Source organism: Carcharodon carcharias, chromosome 15 (assembly GCF_017639515.1).
Source record: "Carcharodon carcharias isolate sCarCar2 chromosome 15, sCarCar2.pri, whole genome shotgun sequence".
Classification (NCBI taxonomy): Eukaryota; Metazoa; Chordata; class Chondrichthyes; order Lamniformes; family Lamnidae; genus Carcharodon; species Carcharodon carcharias.
In genome coordinates, this window is record NC_054481.1 from 52,334,299 (window position 1) to 52,355,418 (window position 21,120).

Sequence of the window (21,120 nt, forward strand, 5' to 3'; positions counted from 1 at the left end):
CTCCACCGTGCATCCAGATTCCCCCTCCACTTTGCATCCAGAGTGTCCCCGCACTCTGCATCCACAGTGCCCCTCCACTGTCCATCCAGAGTTCCCATCACTCTGCATCCAGAGTCTCCCCCCACTGTGTTCCCAGTGTGTCACTCCAATGTGCATCCAGACTGTTCCGCCACTGAGCATTTAGAGTGTTCTTGCAATGTGCATTCATAGTGTCCCGCCACTGTGCCTCCAGAGAGTCCTGCCACTGTGCATCCAGAGTGTCCCAACACTGTGCATCCAGAGTGTCTTGCCACTGTGCATCCAACGTGTCCCCCTATGGTACATACTGAATTTCATTCCACTGTGCATCCAGAGATACCCTCCTCTTTGCATCCAGATTGTTCCACCAATGTGCATCCAGAGTGTCTTTCCACTGTGCATCCATAGTGTCCCGACACTGTGCATCCAGAGTGTCTTGCCACTGTGCATCCAACGTGTCCCCCTATGGTACATACTGAATTTCATTCCACTATGCATCCAGATTGCCCCTCCACTGTTCATCCAGAGTGTTCCCCCCACTTTGCATCCATAGTGTCCCTCCACTGTGCATCCAGTGTTCCAACCACTGTGCATTCAGAGTGTCCCATCACAGTGCATCCAGAGTGTCCCACCACAGTGCATCCAGAGTGAGCCACCACTGTGCATCCAGAGTGTCCACCAATGTGCATCCAGAGTGTCCCCCCACTTTGCATCCAGAGTGTCCCGACAAAGTGCATCCAGAGTGTCTTGCCACTGTGCATCCAGTGTGTCACCCCACTGTACATCCAGAATTTCACTCCACTGTGCATCCAGAGTGTCCCTCCTCTTTGCATCCAGATTGCCCCTCCACTGTGCATCCAGAGTGTTACCCCACTTTGCATCCATAGTGTCCCTCCACTGTGCATCCAGAGTGTTCCCCCCACTTTGCATCCATAGTGTCCCTCCAGTGTGCATCTGGAGTACTCACCACTGTGCATCCAGAGTGTCCCAACACGGTGCATCCAGGGTGACCCACCGCTGTGCATCCAGAGTGTCCACCACGGTTCATCCAGAGTGTCCCACCACTGTGCATCCAGCATGCCCCGCTACTGTGCATCAAGAGAGTCCCTCCACTTTGCCTCCAGAGTGTCACCGCACTCTGATTCCACAGTGTCCCTCCACTGTCCATCCAGAGTTCCCACCACTGTGCATCCAGAGTCTCGCACCACTGTGTTCCCAGTGTGTCACTCCAATGTGCATCCAGACTGTTCCGCCACTGAGCATTCAGAGTGTCCTGGCAACGTGCATTCAGAGTGTCCCGCCAGTTTGCCTCCTGAGAGTCCTGCCACTGTGCATCCATAGTGTCCCGACACTGTGCATCCAGAGTGTCTTGTCACTGTGCATCCAACGTGTCCCCCTATGGTACATACTGAATTTCATTCCACTATGCATCCAGAGTGTCCCTCCTCTTTGCATCCAGATTGCCCCTCCACTGTTCATCCAGAGTGTTCCCCCCACTTTGCATCCATAGTGTCCCTCCACTGTGCATCCAGTGTTCCAACCACTGTGCATTCAGAGTGTCCCATCACAGTGCATCCAGAGTGTCCCACCACAGTGCATCCAGAGTGAGCCACCACTGTGCATCCAGAGTGTCCACCAATGTGCATCCAGAGTGTCCCCCCACTTTGCATCCAGAGTGTCCCGACAAAGTGCATCCAGAGTGTCTTGCCACTGTGCATCCAGTGTGTCACCCCACTGTACATCCAGAATTTCACACCACTGTGCATGCAGAGTGTCCCTCCTCTTTGCATCCAGAGTGTCTCTCCAATGTGCATCCAGAGTGTTCCTCCACTGTGCATTCAGAGTGTCCTCGCAATGTGAATTCAGTATGTCCCGCCACTGTGCACCCAGAGTTCCCACCACTGTGCATCGAGAGTGTCCACCACTGTGCATCCAGCGTGTCCCACCACTGTGCATCCAGCGTGTCCCACCACTGTGCATCAAGAGAGTCCCTCCAATTTGCATCCAGATTGCCCCTTCACCATGCATCCAGATTCTCCCTTCACTTTGCATCCAGAGATTCCCCCACTGTGCTGCCACAGTGTCCCTCCATTGTGCAACCAGAGTGTACCGACACTGTGCATCCAGAGTGTCTTGCCACTGTGCATCCAGTGTGTCACCCCACTGTACATCCAGAATTTCACTCCACTGTGCATCCAGAGTGTCCCTCCTCTTTGCATCCAGATTGCCCCTCCACTGTGCATCCAGAGTGTTACCCCACTTTGCATCCATAGTGTCCCTCCACTGTGCATCCAGAGTGTTCACCCCACTTTGCATCCATAGTGTCCCTCCAGTGTGCATCTGGAGTACTCACCACTGTGCATCCAGAGTGTCCCACCACGGTGCATCCAGGGTGACCCACCGCTGTGCATCCAGAGTGTCCACCATGGTGCATCCAGAGTGTCCCACCACTGTGCATCCAGCATGCCCCGCTACTGTGCATCAAGAGACTCCCTCCACTTTGCATCCAGAGTGTCACCGCACTCTGCATCCACAGTGTCCCTCCACTGTCCATCCAGAGTTCCCACCACTGTGCATCCAGAGTCTCGCACCACTGTGTTCCCAGTGTGTCACTCCAATGTGCATCCAGACTGTTCCGCCACTGAGCATTCAGAGTGTCCTGGCAACGTGCATTCAGAGTGTCCCGCCAGTTTGCCTCCTGAGAGTCCTGCCACTGTGCATCCATAGTGTCCCGACACTGTGCATCCAGAGTGTCTTGTCACTGTGCATCTAACGTGTCCCCCTATGGTACATACTGAATTTCATTCCACTATGCATCCAGAGTGTCCCTCCTCTTTGCATCCAGATTGCCCCTCCACTGTTCATCCAGAGTGTTCCCCCCACTTTGCATCCATAGTGTCCCTCCACTGTGCATCCAGTGTTCCAACCACTGTGCATTCAGAGTGTCCCATCACAGTGCATCCAGAGTGTCCCACCACCGTGCATCCAGAGTGAGCCACCACTGTGCATCCAGAGTGTCCACCAATGTGCATCCAGAGTGTCCCCCCACTGTGCATCCAGAGTGTCCCGAAAAAGTGCATCCAGAGTGTCTTGCCACTGTGCATCCAGTGTGTCACCCCACTGTACATCCAGAATTTCACACCACTGTGCATCCAGAGTGTCCCTCCTCTTTGCATCCAGAGTGTCTCGCCAATGTGCATCCAGAGTGTTCCTCCACTGTGCATTCAGAGTGTCCTCGCAATGTGAATTCAGTATGTCCCGCCACTGTGCACCCAGAGTGTTCCCCCACTTTGCATCCATAGTGTCCCTCCAGTGTGCATCCGGAGTACTCACCACTGTGCATCCAGAGTGTCCCACCACGGTGCATCCAGGGTGACCCACCGCTGTGCATCCAGAGTGTCCACCATGGTGCATCCAGAGTGTCCCACCACTGTGCATCCAGCGTGCCCCGCCACTGTGCATCAAGAGAGTCCCTCCACTTTGCATCCAGAATGACCCTGCACCATGCATCCAGATTCTCCCACCACTTTGCATCCAGAGTCTCCCCCCACTGTGAACCCAGAATTTCCCTCCAATGTGCTTCCAGAGTTTTCCACCACTGTGCTTCCAGAGGGTCCGGCGACTGTGCATCCAGCGTGTCCCGGCACTGTGCATCAAGAGAGTCCCTCCAATTTGCATCCAGTTTGCCCATCCACCGTGCATCCAGATTCTCCCTTCACTTTGCATTCACAGTGTCCCTCCAATGTACATCCAGAGTTCCCGCCACTGCGCATCTAGAGTCTCACCCCACTGTGTTCCGAGTGTGTCACTCCAATGTGCATCCAGACTGTTCCTCCACTGAGCATTCAGAGTGTCCTGGCAATGTGCATTCAGAGTGTCCCGCCACTGTGCCTCCAGAGTGTCGTGCAACTGTGCATCCAGCGTGTCACCCTACGGTACATCCTGAATTTCACTCCACTGTGCATCCAGAGTTTCCCTCCTCTTTGCATCCAGATTGTTCCACCAATGTGCATCCAGAGTGTCCCGACTCTGTGCATCCAGAGTGTCTTGCCACTGTGCATCCAGCGTGTCACCCTACGGTACATTCTGAAATTCAATCCACTGTGCATCCAGAGTTTCCCTCCTCTTTGCCTCCAGATTGTTCCACCAATATGCATCCAGAGTGTCCCGACTCTGTGCATCCAGAGTGTCTTGCCACTGTGCATCCAATGTGTCACCCTACGGTACATCCTGAATTTCACTCCACTGTGAATCCAGAGTTTCCCTCCTCTTTGCATCCAGACTGTTCCACCAATATGCATCCAGAGTGTCCCGACTCTGTGCATTCTAAGTGTCTTGCCACTGTGCATCCAGTGTATCCCCACACTGTACATCCAGAATTTCTCTCCACTGTGTATCCAGGGTGTCCCTCCTCTTTGCATGCAGATTGCTCCTCAACTTTGCATCCAGAGCGTTTCCCCCACTTTGCATCCATAGTGTCCCTCCACTGTGCATCCAGAGTTCCCACCACTGTGCATCCAGAGTGTCCCAATGCAGTGCATCCAGAGTGACCCACCACTGTGCATTCAGAGTGTCCACTACTGTGCATCCAAAGTGTCCCACCACTGTGCATCCTGTGTCTCCCGGCGTTGTGCATCAAGAGAGTTCCTCCACTTAGCATCCTGATGCCCCTCCACAGTGCATCCAGATGCTCCCTCCACTTTGCATCCAGAGATTTCCCCCACTGTGCATCCACAGTGTCCTTCCACTGTGCATCCAGAGTGTCCTGACACCGTGCATCCAGAGTGTCTTGCCACTGTGCATCCAGTGTGTCACCCCACTGTACATCCAGAATTTCACACCACTGTGCATCCGGAGTGTCCCTCCTCTTTGCATCCTAGTGTCCCTCCACTGTGCATCCAGAGTGTTCCCCCCACTTTGCATCCATAGTGTCCCTCCAGTGTGCATCCAGAGTACTCACCACTGTGCATCCAGAGTGTCCCACCACGGTGCATCCAGGGTGACCCACCGCTGTGCATCCAGAGTGTCCACCACGGTGCATCCACAGTGTCCCACCACTGTGCATCCAGTGTGCCCCGCCAATGTGCATCAAGAGAGTTCCTCCACTTTGCATCCAGAATGACCCTGCACCATGCATCCAGATTCGCCCTCCACTTTGCATCCAGAGTTTCCCCCCACTGTGCATCTAGAGTGTCCCTCCACTGTGCATCCAGAGTCACCCTCCACTGTGAACCCAGAATTTCCCTCCAATGTGCTTCCAGAGTTTTCCACCACTGTGCTTCCAGAGGGTCCGGCGACTGTGCATCCAGCGTGTCCCGGCACTGTGCATCAAGAGAGTCCCTCCAATTTGCATCCAGTTTGCCCATCCACCGTGCATCCAGATTCTCCCTTCACTTTGCATCCACAGTGTCCCTCCAATGTACATCCAGAGTTCCCGCCACTGCGCATCCAGAGTCTCACCCCACTGTGTTCCGAGTGTGTCACTCCAATGTGCATCCAGACTGTTCCTCCACTGAGCATTCAGAGTGTCCTGGCAATGTGCATTCAGAGTGTCCCGCCACTGTGCATCCAGCGTGTCACCCTACGGTACATCCTGAATTTCACTCCACTGTGCATCCAGAGTTTCCCTCCTCTTTGCATCCAGATTGTTCCACCAATGTGCATCCAGAGTGTCCCGACTCTGTGGATTCAGAGTGTCTTGCCACTGTGCGTCCAGCATGTCACCCTACGGTACATTCTGAATTTCATTCCACTTTGCATCCAGAGTTTCCCTCCTCTTTGCATCCAGATTGTTCCACCAATATGCATCCAGAGTGTCCCGACTCTGTGCATCCAGAGTGTCTTGCCACTGTGCATCCAGTGTGTCCCCACACTGTACATCCAGAATTTCACTCCACTGTGTATCCAGGGTGTCCCTCCTCTTTGCATCCTGATTGCTCCTCAACTGTGCATCCAGAGTGTTTCCTCCACTTTGCATCCATAGTGTCCCTCCACTGTGCATCCAGAGTTCCCACCACTGTGCATCCAGAGTGTCCCAACGCAGTGCATCTAGAGTGACCCAGCACTGTGCATCCAGAGTGTCCTGCCACTTTGCATCCAGAGTGTCCTGTTATCGTGCATCCAGGGTGACCCACCACTGTGCATCCAGAGTGTCCTGCCACTGTGCATCCAGAGTTTCCCGCCACTGTGCATCCAGTGTCTCCCGACATTGTGCATCAAGAGTGTCCCTCCACTTAGCATCCTGATTGCCCCTCCGCCGTGCATCCAGATTCTCCCTCCAATTTGCATCCAGAGATTTCCCCCACTGTGCATCCACAGTGTCCTTCCACTGTGCATCCAGAGTGTCCTGACACCGTGCATCCAGAGTGTCTTGCCACTGTGCTTCCAGTGTGTCCCCCCACTGTACATCCAGAATTTCAATCCACTGTCCATCCAGAGTGTCTCTCCAATGTGCATCCAGAGTGTTCCTCCACTGTGCATTCAGAGTGTCCTCGCAATGTGTATTCAGAATGTCCCGCCACTTTGCATCCAGAGTGTCTTGCCACTGTGCATCCAAAGTGTCACCCCACTGTATATCTAGAATTTCACACCACTGTGCATCCAGAGTGTCTTGCCACTGTGCATCCAAAGTGTCACCCCACTGTACATCTAGAATTTCACACCACTGTGCATCCAGAGTGTCCCTCCTCTTTGCATCCAGATAGCCCCTCCATTGTGCATCTAGAGTGTTCCCCCCACTTTACATCCATAGTGTCCCTCCACTGTGCATCCAGACTGTCCACCACTGTGCATCCAGAGTGTCCCACAATGGTGCATCCAGCGTGCCTCACCACTGTGCATCAAGAGAGTCCCTCCACTTTGCATCCAGAATGACCCTGCACCATGCATCCAGATTCTCCCTCCACTTTGCATCCAGAGTCTCCCCCCACTGTGCATCGAGAGTGTCCCTTCACTGTGCATCCAGAGACTCCCCCACTGTGCACCCACAATGTCCCTCCAATGTGCTTCCAGAGTGTTCCACCACTGTGCTTCCAGAGGGTCCAGCGTCTGTGCATCCTGCGTGTCCCGGCACTGTGCATCAAGAGAGTCCCTCCACTTTGCATCCAGAATGACCCTGCACAATGCATCCAGATTCTCCCTCCACTTTGCATCCAGAGTTTCCCCCCACTGTGCATCCAGAGTGTCCCTTCACTGTGCATCCAGAGACTCCCCCACTGTGCACCCACAATGTCCCTCCAATGTGCTTCCAGAGTGTTCCACCACTGTGCTTCCAGAGGGTCCAGCGTCTGTGCATCCTGCGTGTCCAGGCACTGTGCATCAAGAGAGTCCCTCCAAATTGCATCCAGTTTGCCCCTCCACCGTTCATCCAGATTCTCCCTTCACTTTGCATCCACAGTGTCCCTCCAATGTACATCCAGAGTTCCTGCCACTGTGCATCCAGAGAATCACCACACTGTGTTCCGAGTGTGTCACTCCAATGCGCATCCAGACTGTTCCGCCACTGAGCATTCAGAGTGTCCTGGCAATGTGCATTCAGAGCGACCCGCCACTGTGCCTCCAGAGTGCCCTGCCACTGTGCATCCAGAGTGTCCTGACACTGTGCATCCAGAGTGTCTTGCCACTGTGCATCCAATGTGTCACCCTACGGTACATCCTGAATTTCACTCCACTGTGCATCCAGAGTTTCCCTCCTCTTTGCATCCAGATTGTTCCACCAATATGCATCCAGAGTGTCCCGGCTCTGTGCATCCAATGTGTCTTGCCACTGTGCATCCAATGTGTCCCCACACTGTACATCCAGAATTTCACTCCACTGTGTATCCAGGGTGTCCGTCCTCTTTGCATGCAGATTGCTCCTCAACTTTGCATCCAGAGCGTTTCCCCCACTTTGCATCCATAGTGTCCCTCCACTGTGCATCCAGAGTTCCCACCACTGTGCATCCAGAGTGTTCCAATGCAGTCCATCCAGAGTGACCCAGCACTGTGCATCCAGAGTGTCCACTACTGTGCATCCAAAGTGTCCCGCCACTTTGCATCCTGTGTCTCCCGGCATTATGCATCAAGAGAGTTCCTCCACTTAGCATCCTGATGCCCCTCCACAGTGCATCCAGATTCTCCCTCCACTTTGCATCCAGAGATTTCCCCCACTGTGCATCCACAGTGTTCTTCCACTGTGCATCCAGAGTGTCCTGACACCGTGCATCCAGAGTGTCTTGCCATTGTGCTTCCAGTGTCCCCCCCACTGTACATCCAGAATTTCAAACCACTGTGCCTCCAGAGTGTCTCTCCAGTGTGCATCCAGAGCGTTCCTCCACTGTGCATTCAGAGTGTCCTCGCAATGTGCATTCATATTGTCCCTCCACTGTTCATCCAGAGAGTTTTGCCACTGTGCAATCAGTGTGTCCCCGCACTGTACATCTAGAATTTCACACCACGGTGCATCCAGAGTGCCTCTAGAAAGTGCATCCAGAGTGTTCCACCACTGTGCATTCATAGTGTCCTCGCAATGTGCATTCGGAGTGTCCCGCCACTTTGCATCCAGATTGTTCCGCCAATGTGCATCCAGAGAATCCCGACACTTTGCATCCAGAGTGTCTTGCCACTGTGCTTCCAGTGTGTCACCCCACTGTACATTCAGAATTTCACTCCACTGTGCATCTAGATTGTCCCTCCTCTTTGCATCCAGATTGCCCCTCCACTGTGCGTCCAGAGTGTTCCCCCCACTTTGCATCCGTAGTGTCCCTCCACTGTGCATCCAGAGTTCCCACCACTGTGCATCCAGAGTGTCCTCCACTGTGCATCCAGAGTGTCCCGCCACTGTGAATCCAATGTGTCGCGCCACTGTGCATCAAGAGAGTCCCTCCACTTAGCATCCAGATTGCCCCTCAACCGTGCATCCATATTCTCCCTCCACTTTGCAGCCAGAGCTTCCCCCCACTATGCATCCACAGTGTATCCAGAGTGTTCCCCCCACTTTGCATCCATAGTGTCCCTCCACTGTGCATCCAGAGTTCCCACCACTCTGCATCCAGATTGTCCCAACACAGTGCATCCAGAGTGTCCAACCACAGTGCATCCAGATTGACCAAGCACTGTGCATCCAGAGTGTCCTCCACTGTGCATCCAGAGTGTCCCGCCACTGTGCATCCAGTGTGTCCCGCCACTGTGCATCAAGAGAGTCCCTCCAATTAGCATCCAGATTGACCCTCTACCGTGCATCCAGATTCTCCCTCCACTTTGCATGCAGAGTGTCCCCGCACTCTGCGTCCACAGTGTCCCTCCACTGTCCATATAGAGTTCTCACCACTGTCCATCCAGAGTCTCCCCCCACTGTGTACCCAGTGTGTCACTCCAATGTGCATGCAGACTGTTCCACCACTGAGCATTCAGAGTATCCTGGCAATGTGCATTCAGAGTGTCCCGCCACTGTGCCTCCAGAGTGTCCTGCCACTGTGCATCCAGAGTGTCCCAACACTGTGCATCCACAGTGTCTTGCCACTGTGCATCAAGCGTGTGCCGCTACGGTACATCCAGAATTTCACTCAAATGTGCATCCAGAGTTTCCCTCCTCTTTGCATCCAGATTGCCCCTTCTCTGTGCATCCAGAGTGTTCCGCACAATTTGCATCCATAGTGTCCCTTCACTGTGCATCCAGAGTGTCCCGCCACTGTGCATCCAGTGTGTCCCGCCACTGTGCATCAAGATAGTCCCTCCACTTAGCATCCAGATTGCCCCTCCACCTTGCATCCAGATTCTCCCTCCACTTATCAGCCAGTATTTCCCCCCACTATGCATCCACAGTGTCCTGACACTGTGCATCCAGAGTGTCTTGCCACTGTACTTCCAGTGTGTCCCCCCACTGTGCATCCAGAGTGTCTCTCCAATGTGCATCCAGAGTGTTCCTCCACTGTGCAGTCAGAGTGAACTCGCAATGTGCATTCAGAATGTCCCGGCACTTTGCATCCAGTGTTTTCGGCAAATATGCATCCAGAGTGTCCCGAACCTGTGCATCCAGAGCGTCTTGCCACTGTGCATCCATTGTGTCCCTCCACTGTACATCCAGAATTTCACATCAATGTGCATCCAGAGTGCCTCAACAAAGAGCATCCAGAGTGTTCCGCCACTGTGCATTCAGAGTGTCCTCGCAATGTGCATTCAGAGTGTTCCGCCACTTTGCATCCAGATTGTTCCGCCAATGTGCATCCAGAGTCAGCCGATACTCTGCATCCAGAGTGTCTTGCCTCTGTGCATCCAGTGTCCCCCACCTCCACTGTACATCCAGCATTTCACACCACTGTGCATCCAGGGTGTCCCTCCACTTTGCATCCAGATTGCCCCTCCACTGTGCATCCAGAGTGTTCCCCCCACTTTGCATCCATAGTGTCCATCCAGTGTGCATCCAGAGTTCCGACCACTGTGCATCCAGAGTATCCCAACACAGTGCATCCAGAGTGACCCACCACAGTGCATCCAGATTGACGCAGCATTATGCATCCAGAGTGTCCACCACTGTGCATCCAGTGTGTCCCGCCACTGTGCATCAAGAGAGTCCCTCCAATTAGCATCCAGATTGACCCTCTACTGTGCATCCAGATTCTCCCTCCACTTTGCATCCGGAGTGTCCCCGCACTCTGCGTCCACAGTGTCCCTCCACTGTCCATATAGAGTTCTCACCACTGTGCATCCAGAGTCTCCCCCCACTGTGTACCCAGTGTGTCACTCCAATGTGCATGCAGACTGTTCCACCACTGAGCATTCAGAGTATCCTGGCAATGTGCATTCATAGTGTCCCGCCACTGTGCCTCCAGAGTGTCCTGCCACTGTGCATCCAGAGTGTCCCAACACTGTGCATCCACAGTGTCTTGCCACTGTGCATCCAGCGTGTGCCCCTACGGTACATCCAGAATTTCACTCAAATGTGCATCCAGAGTTTCCCTCCTCTTTGCATCCAGATTGCCCCTTCTCTGTGCATCCAGAGTGTTCCGCACAATTTGCATCCATAGTGTCCCTTCACTGTGCATTCAGAGTGTCCCACCACTGTGCATCCAGTTTGTCCCACCATTGTGCATCAAGAGAGTCCCTCTAATTAGCATCCAGATTGCCCCTCCACCGTGCATCCAGATTCTCCCTCCACTTTGCATCCAGAGTTTCCCCCCACTGTGCATCCGCAGTGTCCCTCCAGTATGCATTCAGAGTGTCCCGACACTGTGCATCCAGAGTGTTTTGCCACTGTGCATCCAATTTGTCCCTCCATTGTACATCCTGAATTTCACACCACTGTGGATCCAGAGTGCCTCTCCAAAGTGCATCCAGAGTGTTCCACCACTGTGCATTCAGAGTGTCCTCGCAATGTGCATTCAGAGTGTCCCACCACTTTGCATCCAGACTGTTCCGCCAATGTGAATTCAGAGTGTCCCGACACTTTGCATGCATAGTGTCCCTCCACTGTGCATCCAGAGTTCCCACCACTGTGCATCCAAAGTGTCCCAACACAGTGCATCCAGAGTGTACCACAACAGTGCATCCAGAGTGACCAACCACTGTGCATCCAGAGTGTCCAACATTGTGCATCCAGAGTGTCCCGCCACTATGCATCCAGTGTGTCCTGCCATTGTGCATCAAGAGAGTCCGTCCACTTAGCATCCAGATTGCCCCTCCACTTTGCATCCAGAGTTTCCCCGCACTGTGCATCCACAGAGTCCTTCCACTGTGCATCCAGAGTGTCCTGACATCATGCATCCAGACTGTCTAGTCAATGTTCTTCCAGCGTGTCCCCCCACTGTGCATCCAGAATTTCAATCCAATGTGCATCCAGAGTGTCCTCGCAATGTGCATTCAGAATGTCCCGCCACTTTGCATCCAGAGTGTCTTGCCACTGTGCTTCCAGTGTGTCACCCCACTGTACATCCAGAATTTCACTCCACTGTGCATCCATAGTGTCCCTCCTCTTTGCATCCAGAGTTCCCACCACAGTGCATCCAGGGTGTCCCACCACGGTGCATCCAGAGTGACCCACCAATGTGCATCGAGAGTGTCCACCACTGTGCATCCAGTGTGTCCCACCACTGTGCATCAAGAGAGTCCCTCCACTTTGCACCCAGATTGCCCCTCCACCGTGCATCCAGATTCTCCCTCCACTTTTCATCCAGAGATCCCCCCCACTGTGCATCAAACAGTGTCCCTCCACTGTGCATCCAGAGTGTACCAACACTGTGCATTCAGAGTGTCTTGCCACTGTGCATCCAGAGTGTCTCTCCAATGTGCATCCAGAGTGTTCCTCCACTGTGCATTCAGACTGTCCTCGCAATGTGCATTCAGATTGTCCCGCCACTTTGCATCCAGAGTTTTCCACCAATGTACATCCAGAGTGTCCCGACATTGTGTATCCAGAGTGTCTTGCCACTGTGCATCCAATGTGTCACCCCACTGTACATCCAGAATTTCACTCCACTGTGCATTCAGAGTGTCCCTCCTCTCTGCATCCAGATTGCCCCTCCACTGTGCATCCAGAGTGTTCCCCCCTCTTTGCATCCATAGTGTCCCTCCACTGTGCATCCAGAATGTTCCCCCCCACTTTGCATCCATAGTTTCCCTCCACTGTGCATCCAGAGATCTCACCACTGTGCTTCCAGAGTGTCGCACCACGTTGCATCCAGGGTGACCCTCCACTGTGCATCAGGAGTCTCCACCAATGTGCACCCAGAGTGTCCCGCTACTGTGCATCCAGCGTGTCCAGCCACTTTGCATCAAGAAATTCCCTCCACTTTGCATCCAGAATGACCCTGCACCATGCATCCAAATTCTCCCTCCATGTTGCATGCAGAGTTTCCCCCCACTGTGCATCCAGATTGCCCCACCACTGTGCATCCAGAGTGTTCCCCCCACTTTGCATCCATAGTATCCCTCCACAGTGCATCCAGAGATCCCACCACTCTGCATCCAGAATGTCCCAACACAGTGCATCCGGAGTGTCCAACCACAGTGCATCCAGATTGACCCACCACTGTGCATCCAGAGTGTCCTCCACTGTGCATCCAGAGTGTCTCACCACTGTGCATCCAGTGTGTCCCGCCACTGTGCATTAAGATAGTCCCTCCAATTAGCATCCAGATTGCCCCTCCACCCAGCATCCAGATGTTCCCTCCACTTTGCAGCTAGAGTTTCCCCCCACTATGCATCCAAACTGTCCCAGCTCTGTGCATCCAGAGTGCCTTGCCACTGTGCTTCCAGTGTGTCCCCCCACTGTACATCCAGAATTTCAAACCACTGTGCATCCAGAGTGTCTCTCCAATGTGCATCCAGAGAGTTCCTCCACTGTGCAGTCAGAGTGTCCTCACAATGTGCATTCAGAGTGTCCCTGCACTTTGCATCCAGAGTTTTCGGCCAATGTGCATCCAGAGTGTCTGGAACCTGTGCATCCAGAGCGTCTCGCCACTGTGCATCCACTGTGACCCTCCACTGTACATCCAGAATTTCACACCACTGTGCATCCAGAGTGCCTCAACAAAGTGCATCCAGAGTGTTCCGCCACTGTGCATTCAGAGTGTCCTCGCAATGTGCATTAAGGGTGTTCCGCCACTTTGCATCCAGATTGTTCCGCCAATGTGCATTCAGAGTCTCCCGATGCTCTGCATCCAGAGTGTCTTGCCCCTGCGCATCCAGTGACCCCCACCCCCACTCTACATCCAGAATTTCACACCACTGTGCATCCAGGGTGTCCCTCCTCTTTGCATCCAGATTGCCCCTCCACTGTGCATCCAGAGTGTTCCCCCAACTTTGCATCTATAGTGTCCCTCCACTGTGCATCCAGAGTTCCGACCACTGTGCATCCAGAGTGACCCACCACAGTGCATCCAGATTGATGCAGCATTGTGCATCCAGAGTGTCCACCACTGTGCATCAAGAGAGTCCCTCCAATTAGCATCCAGATTGACCCTCTACCGTGGATCCAGAGTCTCCCCCCACTGTGTACCCAGTGTGTCACTCCAATGTGCATGCAGACTGTTCCGCCACTGAGCATTCAGAGTATCCTGGCAATGTGCATTCATAGTGTCCCGCCACTGTGCCTCCAGAGTATCCTGCCACTGTGCATCCAGAATGTCCCAACACTGTGCATCCACAGTGTCTTGCCACTGTGCATCCAGCGTGTCCCCCTACGGTCCATCCAGAATTTCACTCAAATGTGCATCCAGAGTTTCCCTCCTCTTTGCATCCAGATTGCCCCTTCTCTGTGCATCCAGAGTGTTCCGCACAATTTGCATCCATAGTGTCCCTTCACTTTGCATCCAGAGTGTCCCACCACTGTGCATCCAGTTTGTCCCACCATTGTGCATCAAGAGAGTCCCTCCAATTAGCATCCAGATTGCCCCTCCACAGTTCTTCCAGATTTCCCCTTCACTTTGCATCTAGAGTTTCCCCCCACTGTGCATCCACAGTGTCCCTCCAGTATGCATTCAGAGTGTCCCGACACTGTGCATCCAGAGTGTTTTGCCACTGTGCATCCAATTTGTCCCTCCACTGTACATCCTGAATTTCACACCACTGTGGATCCAGAGTGCCTCTCCAAAGTGCATCCAGAGTGTTCCACCACTGTGCATTCAGAGTGTCCTCGCAATGTGCATTCAGAGTGTCCCGCCACTTTGCATCCAGAGTTTTCCACCAATGTGCATCAGAGTGTCCCGACATTGTGTACCCAGACTGTCTTGCCACTGTGCATCCAGTGTGTCACCCCACTGTACATCCAGAATTTCACTCCACTGTGCATTCAGAGTGTCCCTCCTCTTTGCATCCAGATTGCCCCTCTACTGTGCATCCAGAGTGTTCCCCCCTCTTTGCATCCATAGTGTCCCTCCACTGTGCATCCAGAGTGTTCCCCCCACTTTGCATCCATAGTTTCCCTCCACAGTGCATCCAGAGTTCTCACCACTGTGTGTCCAGAGTGTACCACCACGTTGCATCCAGGGTGACCCACCACTGTGCATCGGGAGTGTCCACCAATGTGCATCCAGAGTGCCCCGCCACAGTGCATCCAGCGTGCCCCGCCACTGTGCATCAAGAGAGTCCCTCCACTTTGCATCCAGAATGACCTGCACCATGCATCCAGATTCTCCCTCCATGTTGCATCCAGAGTTTCCCCCCACTGTGCATCCACAGTGTCTCTCCAGTGTGCATTCAGAGTGTCCCGACACTGTGCATCCAGAGTGTTTTGCCACTGTGCATCCAATTTGTCCCTCCACTGTACATCCAGAATTTCAAACCACTGTCGATCCAGAGTGCCTCTCCAAAGTGCATCCAGAGTGTTCCGCCACTGTGCATTCAGAGTGTCCTCGCAATGTGCATTCAGAGTGTCCCACCACTTTGCATCCAGACTGTTCCACCAATGTGAATACAGAGTGTCCCGACACTGTGCATCCAGAGTGTCTTGCCACTGTGCATCCAGTGTGTCCCCGGAATGTACATCCAGAATTTCACACCACTGTGCATCCAGGGTTTCCCTCCTCTTTTCATGTTAATTGCCCCTCCACTGTGCATCCAGAGTGTTCCCCCCACTTTGCATCCATAGTGTCCCTCCACTGTGCATCCTGAGTTCCCACCATTGTGCATCCAAATGTCCCAACACAGTGCATCCAGAGTGACCAACCACTGGGCATCCAGAGTGTCCACCATTGTGCATCCAGAGTGTTCCACCACTGTGCATCCAGTGTGTCCCGCCATTGTGCATCAAGAGAGTCCCTCCACTTAGCATCCAGATTGCCCCTCCACCGTGCATCCAGATTCTCCCTCCACTTTGCATCCAGAGAATCCTCCCACTGTGCATCCACAGAGTCCTTCCACTGTGCATCCAGAGTGTCCTGACATCGTGCATCCTGAGTGTCTTGCCAATGTGCTTCCAGTGTGTCACCCCACTGTACATCCAGAATTTCACTCCACTGTGCAGCCAGAGTGTCCCTCCTCTGTGCATCCAGATTGCCCCTCCACTGTGCATCCAGTGTGTTCCCCCAACTTTGCATCCATAGTGTCCCTCCACTGTGCATCCAGAGTTCCCACCACTGTGCACCCAGGGTGTCCCAACACGGTGCATCCAGAGTGACCCACCAATGTGCATCGAGAGTGTCCACCACTGTGCATCCAGCCTGTCCCACCACTGTGCATCCAGCGTGTCCCACCACTGTGCATCAAAAGAGTCCCTCCACTTTGCATCCAGATTGCCTTTCCACCGTGCATCCAGATTCTCCCTCCACTGTGCATCCAGAGTTCCCACCACTGTGCATCCAGAGTCTCCCCCGACTGTGTTCCCAGTGTGTCACTCCAATGTGCATCCAGATTGTTCCTCCACTGAGCATTCAGAGAGTCCTGGCAATGTGCACTCAGAGTGTCCTGCCACTTTTCCTCCAGAGTGTCCTGCCACTGTGCATCCAGAGTGCCCGGACACTGTGCATCCAGAGTGTCTTGCCACTGTGCATCCAGCGTGTCCCCCTACAGTACATACTAAATTTCACTCCACTGTGCATCCAGAGTTTCCCTCCTCTTTGCATCCAGATTGTTCCACCAATGTGCATCCAGCATGTCCCGACTCTGTGCATCCAGAGTGTCTTGCCACTGTGCATCCAGTGTATCCCCCTACTGCACATCCAGAATTTCACGCCGCTCTACATCCAGAGTGACCCTCATCTTTGCATCCAGATTGCCCCTCCACTGTGCCTCCAGAGTGTCTCTCCAATGTGCATCCAGTGTGTTCCTCCACTGTGCATTCAGAGTGTGCTTGCAATGTGCATTCAGAATGTCCCGCCACTGTGCATCCAGTGTGTCCCACCACTGTGCATCAAGAGAGTCCCTCCAATTTGCATCTAGAGATTCCCCCCACTGTGCATCCACAGTGTCCCTCCACTGTGCATCCAGAGTGTACCGACAATTTGCATCCAGAGTGTCTCTCCAATGTGCATCCAGAGTGTTCCTCCACTGTGCATTCAGAGTGTCCTTGCAATGAGCATTCAGATTGTCCTGCCACTTTGCATCCAGACTTTTCCACCAATGTGCATCCAGTGTGTCGCGACACTGTGCATCCAGAGTGTCTTGCCACTGTGCATCCAGTGTGTCACCCCACTGTACATCCAGAATTTCACTCCACTGTGCATCCAGAGTGTCCCTTCGCTTTGCATCCATAGTGTCCCACCACTGTGCATCCAGAGTGTTCCCCCGACTTTGCATCCATAGTGTCCCTCCACTGTGCATCCAGAGTGTTCCCCCCCTCTTTGCATCCATAGTGTCCCTCCACTGTGCATACAGAGTGTCACACCACTGTAGATCCATAATTTCTCACCACTGTGCATCCAGAGTGTCCCACCACTGTGCATTGTGAGTGTCCACCATTCTGCATCCAGTGTGTCACCCCACTGTACATCCAGAATTTCACACCACTGTGCATCCATAGTGTCCCTCCTCTTTGCATCCAGATTGCCCCTCCACTGTGCATCCAGAGTGTCCAGCGACTGTGCATCCAGCGTGTCCCGGCACTGTGCATCAAGAGATTCCCTCCACTTTGCATCCAGTTTGCCCCTCCACCGTGCATCCAGATTCGCCCTCCACTTTGCATCCAGAGTGTCCCCGCTCTCTGCGTCGACAGTGTCCCTCCACTGTCCATCCAGAATTCCCACCACTGTGCATCCAGATTCTCCCCCCACTGTGTATCCAGTGTATCACTCCAATGTGCATGCAGACTGTTCCACCACTGAGCATTCAGATTGTCCTTGCAATGTGCCTCCAGAGTGTCCTGCCACTGTGTATCCAGAGTGTCCCGACACTATGCATCCACAGTGTCTTGCCACTGTGCATCCAGCGTGTCCCCCTACGGTACATCCAGAATTTCACTCCACTGTGCATCCAGAGTTTCCCTCCTCTTTGCATCCAGATTGCCCCTTCTCTGTGCATCCAGAGTGTTCCGCACAATTTGCATCCATAGTGTCCCTTCACTTTGCATCCAGAGTGTCCCACCACAATGCATCCAGAGTGTTCCCCCCTCTTTGCATCCATAGTGTCCCTCCACTGTGCATCCAGAGTGTCACACCACTGTACATCCATAATTTCTCACCACTGTGCATCCAGAGTGTCCCACCACTGTGCATTTTGAGTGTCCACCACTGTGCATCCAGTGTGTCACCCCACTGTACATCCAGAATTTCACACCACTGTGCATCCATAGTGTCCCTCCTCTTTGCATCCAGATTGCCCCTCCGCTGTGCATCCAGAGTGTCCAGCGACTGTGCATCCAGCGTGTCCCGGCACTGTGCATCAAGAGATTCCCTCCACTTTGCATCCAGTTTGCCCCTCCACCGTGCATCCAGATTCGCCCTCCACTTTGCATCAAGTGTGTCCCCGCTCTCTACGTCCACAGTGTCCCTCCACTGTGCATCCAGAATTCCCACCACTGTGCATCCAGATTCTCCCCCCACTGTGTATCCAGTGTATCACTCCAATGTGCATGCAGACTGTTCCGCCACGGAGCATTCAGATTGTCCTTGCAATGTGCGTTCAGAATGTCCCGCCACTGTGCCTCCAGAGTGTCCTGCCACTGTGCATCCAGAGTGTCCCGACACTATGCATCCACAGTGTCTTGCCACTGTGCATCCAGCGTGTCCCCCTACGGTACATCCAGAATTTCACTCCACTGTGCATCCAGAGTTTCCCTCCTCTTTGCATCCAGATTGCACCTTCTCTGTGCATCCAGAGTGTTCCGCACAATTTGCATCCATAGTGCCCTTCACTGTGCATTCAGAGTGTCCCCCCACTGTGCATCCAGTTTGTCCCACCACAATGCATCAAGAGAGTCCCTCCAATTAGCATCAAGATTGCCTCTCCACCGTGCATCCAGATTCTCCCTCCACTTTGCATCCAGAGTTTCCCCCCACTGTGCATCCACAGTGTCTCTCCAGTGTGCATTCAGAGTGTCCTGACACTGTGCATCCAGAGTGTTTTGCCACTGTGCATCCAATTTGTCCCTCCACTGTACATCCTGAATTTCACTCCACTGTGAATCCAGAGTTCCCACAACGGTGTATCCAGAGGGTCGGGCGACTGTGCATCCAGCGTATCCCGCCACTGTGCATTAAGAGAGTCCCTCCACTTTGCATCCAGTTTGCCACTCCACCGTGCATCCAGATTCTCCCTCCACTTTGCATCCAGAGTGTGCCCCCACTGTGCATCCAGAGTGTCCCTCCACTGTGCATCCAGAGTTCCCACCACTGTGCATCCAGAGTCTGCCCCCACTGTGCACCCAGAGTGTCCCTCCAAAGTGCATCCAGAGTGTTTCACCACTAAGCATTCAGAGTGTCCTGGCAATTTGGATTAAGGGACTTCTGCCAATTTGCCTCCAGAGCGTCCAGCCACTGTGCATCCAGAGTGTCCCGACACTGTGCATTCCAGAGTGTCTTGCCACTGTGCATCCAGTGTGTCCCCCTACGGTATATCCAGAATTTCACTCCACTGTGCATCCAGAGTGTCCCTCCTCTTTGCATCCAGATTGCCCCTCCACTGTGCATCCGGAGTGTTCCACCCAATTTGCATCCATAATGTACCTCCACTGTGCATCCAGAGTTCCCACCAATGTGAATCCAGAGTGTCCCACCACTGTGCATCCAGAGTGTCCCCCAAAGTGCATCCAGTGTTACCACCACTGTGCATCCAGAGTTCCCACCACTGTGTATCCAGAGGGTTGGGCGACTGTGCATCCAGCTTATCCCGCCACTGTGCATTAATAGAGTCTCTCCACTTTGCATCCAGTTTGCCCCTCCACCGTGAATCCAGATTCTCCCTCCACTTTGCATCCAGAGTGTCCCCCAACTGTGCATCCAGAGTGTCTCTCCACTGTGCATCCAGAGTTCCTACCACTGTGCATCCAGAGTCTCCCCCCACTGTGCACCCAGATTGTCCCTCCAAAGTTCATCCAGAGTGTTTCGCCACTAAGCATTCAGAGTGTCCTGGCAATTTGGATTAAGGGAGTTCCACCAATTTGCCTCCAGAGCTTCCAGCCACTGTGAATTCCAGAGTGTCTTGCCACTGTGCATCCAGTGTGTCCCCCTAAAGTACATCCAGAATTTCACTCCACTGTGCATCCAGAGTGTCCCTCCTCTTTGCATCCAGATTGCCCCTCCACTGTGCATCCTGAGTGTTCCCCCCAATTTGCATCTATAGTGTCCCTCCACTGCGCATCCAGAATCTCCCCCCACTGTGCACCCAGAATGTCCCTCCAATGTGCATCCAGAGTGTTCCGCCACTGTGTATCCAGAGGTTCCGGCGACTGTGCATCCAGCATGTCCCGCCACTGTGCATCAAGAGAGTCCCTCCACTTTGCATCCAGATTGCCCCTCCACCGTGCATCTAGATTTCTCCTCCACTTTGCATCCAGAGTGTCCCCGCACTCTGCATCCACAGTGTCCCTCCACTGGGCATCCAGAGTTCCGACCACTGTGCATCCTGAGTCTCCCCCAACATTCCAGAGTGTCTTGCCACTGTGCATCCAGTGTGTCCCCCTACAGTACATCCAGAATTTCACTCCACTGTGCATCCAGAGTGTCCCTCCTCTTTGCATCCAGATTGCCCCTCCACTGTGCATCCTGAGTGTTCCCCCCAATTTGCATCTATAGTGTCCTACCACTGCACATCCAGAATCTCCCCCCTCTGTGCACCAGAATGTCCCTCCAATGTGCATCCAGTGTGTTCCGCCACTGTGCATCCAGAGGTTCCGGCGACTGTGCATCCAACGTGTCCCGCCACTATGCATCAAGAGAGTCCCTCCACTTTGCATCCAGATTGCCCCTCCACCGTGCATCTAGATTTCTCCTCCACTTTGCATCCAGAGTGTCCCCGCACTCTGCATCCACAGTGTCCCTCCACTGTGCATCCAGAGTTCCGACCACTGTGCATCCTGAGTCTTCCTCCACTGTGTACCCAGTGTGTCACTCCAATGTGCATCCAGACTGTTCCGCAACTGAGCATTCAGAGTGTCCTGGCAATGTGCATTCAGAGTGTCCCGCCACTGTGCCTCCAGTGTGTCCTGCCACTGTGCATCCAGAGTGTCCTTCCACTGTGCATCCAGCATGTATCCCT